The following is a 2717-nucleotide window of genomic DNA, read 5'->3' as shown; positions in this document are numbered from 1 at the left end:
TTGCCGGCGAATGATCAGTTCAGCCAATGATTTCAGAATATAGTGGTATCGGGACATTGGGATACTCATTTATTCAATTTTTAGATGTAACTTTATCAATGAGAAAAACCACATCAGTACATTGCATAGTTAATGTATAATGTCTGCATATTCTGTGCGAAGTACCTGAAGCAGTTTACTTCTGGCCAAATCGTATTTTATTCAGCTGATTGTTAAAGTAAACTTGCCAAGTACCTTATCCGTCAATATGGCAATAAAAAAGTTTAGAAAGTCAGTAAATTTTTCACATAGGTCATTGTGAAGTGTTTCCACAATAGCCTTAATTGTTAAATGGTTCGTGATGTGTCACATCGGAAACGTTACACATAGAGCTCGGACTAACATGTAAATGATTACGAAAACCATAGCTTAAGGTAAAAATATCAGGCTATTGGACAACAGTGGAGAACATCCAGGCGGTTAGCGACGGTTCTGAGTTTCTTGCTGCAAATAGTGCTCACGAGCCCCCAGCGACGTATTAAACCTAAAGCTCTTAAAGTGGTTTGCGAAACTTCAGGACGAAGGTAACTTCTGTGTGATGTATCAGTGCCAAGTAACATATATCGTTGAAACTTCGACCATATATAAAAAGAATAGCTACAGTATAGTAAATAAGCTAAGGGAAAGAAATACGCAATATGACGAACAGAAATGACCACTTTTATTCACAGGGAGTGATTACACTGAAAGTACCACAATTTATAATAGTCCCCTGAACATTAGAGACCGGATCATCTTTCGTAACAGGGTGTGAAATTGCCACTGGCAGCAGAGTATATTGTGTAACGTGTTCCCACGCTGGCCTCAAGCTTGGAGAGAGTAACAAACGACTTCCTGGGGAGAGCAACTACAGCTCCAAAACCTCATGATTTATTGGCAACTACCGGTTTCACGTCATCAGAGAGGCATCTTTGATTTTATTCATACTGGATGAAAGGTCGTGGTTGTGAATGTCAGTGTTAAAAAATATATCGGCTCAACCACTTGTTTATAGCGTAAAAAACTAAGATTGACGCGTTTCGGAAGTCAAGTTGCCATAATCAGAATAATAAAACGTAAAAGAATCTGTTAAAACTCGCTAAAATCGAACATGCACCAGGCACAATAAAATTGATAGTAAAATTAAAACATCGTGGCTACTTCCATTGTTGCAGCCGTGTCTTCCAAGGTACATCTCACACATAGTCGTCAAAATATAAAAAGCTCTAAAATGGTGTCGCTTATGGTGTTCAACATCTAACCACATGGCTCTCTCCTCTATCGTCGTAAACCGCCCATGCGTCTTTGTTGATACCACACACCACGTAACCAAACACGACACTGAAACGTGAGTGAGCTCACGCGCAAGTAAATAAGGAAGTCACAGAGATGTCTATACAACGTATACATGTTTCAAGGACCTCATGAAATGATGGTATCCTACCAATTGCTAAAAATGTAGTTACTAAAAGAAACCAGTGAAATGTTTGAAAAAGTTATTTGTATCACCAGTTAGCTGTTCATTCAGTGTGTTCTGATTATCCAAGTTATGTATCGTAATTTCAAGCTGTTCTAGTAAATCCAGCTTTTTGGCTTTGTCCTGTCTATGTGAAATAACGAGATCCTGGTCTGTTCCAAACATGGGGTGTCCCGTTTCCCAAATATGCGTGGCTACAGCTGACTTCTCGAAATTATTAAGCCGGAAAGCATCGCTATATTCTTTGTAACGTCCTTTAAAGGATCTACCAGTTTGGCCTACATAGCTTGCCTTGCACACGAAACACTGAATTTTATAGAACCCAGCTCTCTCATATTTATCGTTTTCCTGCTGAAAATTATTTCTTACTTTAAACCGGAGCGTATTATTGGTCTGAAAAGCAGTATCAACTTTAAAAGGTTTGAAAATATTAGTCACTTTTTGCGAAATATCACCGAAGTATGGTATTGGGACTCTTGTAATGTTGAAACTTCCTGGCAGATTAAAACTGTGTGCCCGACCGAGACTCGAACTCGGGACCTTTGCCTTTCGCGGGCAAGTGCTCTACCAATTGAGCTACCGAAGCACGACTCACGTCCGGTACTCACAGCTTTACTAGCTTTACTTCTGCCAGTACCTCGTCTCCTACCTTCCAAACTTTACAGAAGTTCTCCTGCGAACCTTGCAGAACTAGCACTCCTGAAAGAAAGGATATTGCGGAGACATGGCTCAGCCACAGCCTGGGGGATGTTTCCAAAATGACATTTTCACTCTGCAGCGGAGTGTGCGCTGATATGAAACTTCCTGGCAGATTAAAACTGCGTGCCCGACCGAGACTCGAACTCGGGACCTTTGCCTTTCGCGGGCAAGTGCTCTACCAACTGAGCTACCGAAGCACGATTCAGGTCCGCTACTCACAGCTTTACTTCTGCCAGTACCTCGTCTCCTACCTTCCAGACTTTACAGAAGTTCTCCTGCGAACCTTGCAGAACTAGTACCGCCTGAAAGAAAGGATATTTGCGGTATTATTCCTTGCATTCGCGAGCTGTTGTCGTGTTTGTATAGACATATCTGTGACCTCCTTGTTTACTTGCGCGTGAGCTTAGTCGCGTTTCAGAGTCGTGTTTGGCTACGTGGTGTGTGGTATCAACGAAGACGCATGGGCGGATTACAACGATAGAAGAGAGAGCTATGTGGTTAGATGTTGAACACCATAAGCGAC

General features: G+C 41.6%; 1 non-coding gene across 1 annotated transcript; it reads right to left on the bottom strand.

The window, feature by feature from the left end:
* Window positions 1-2314: 2314 nt before the first annotated feature.
* Trnas-cga lies at window positions 2315-2391 on the bottom strand. The gene has a single exon. It is a non-coding gene; the product is annotated as a tRNA-Ser (tRNA).
* Between the last annotated feature and the right edge of the window lie 326 nt (window positions 2392-2717).

Source organism: Schistocerca piceifrons, chromosome 2 (assembly GCF_021461385.2).
Source record: "Schistocerca piceifrons isolate TAMUIC-IGC-003096 chromosome 2, iqSchPice1.1, whole genome shotgun sequence".
In the NCBI taxonomy this organism is placed as follows: Eukaryota; Metazoa; Arthropoda; class Insecta; order Orthoptera; family Acrididae; genus Schistocerca; species Schistocerca piceifrons.
This window is presented reverse-complemented; position numbering and strand designations above follow the sequence as displayed.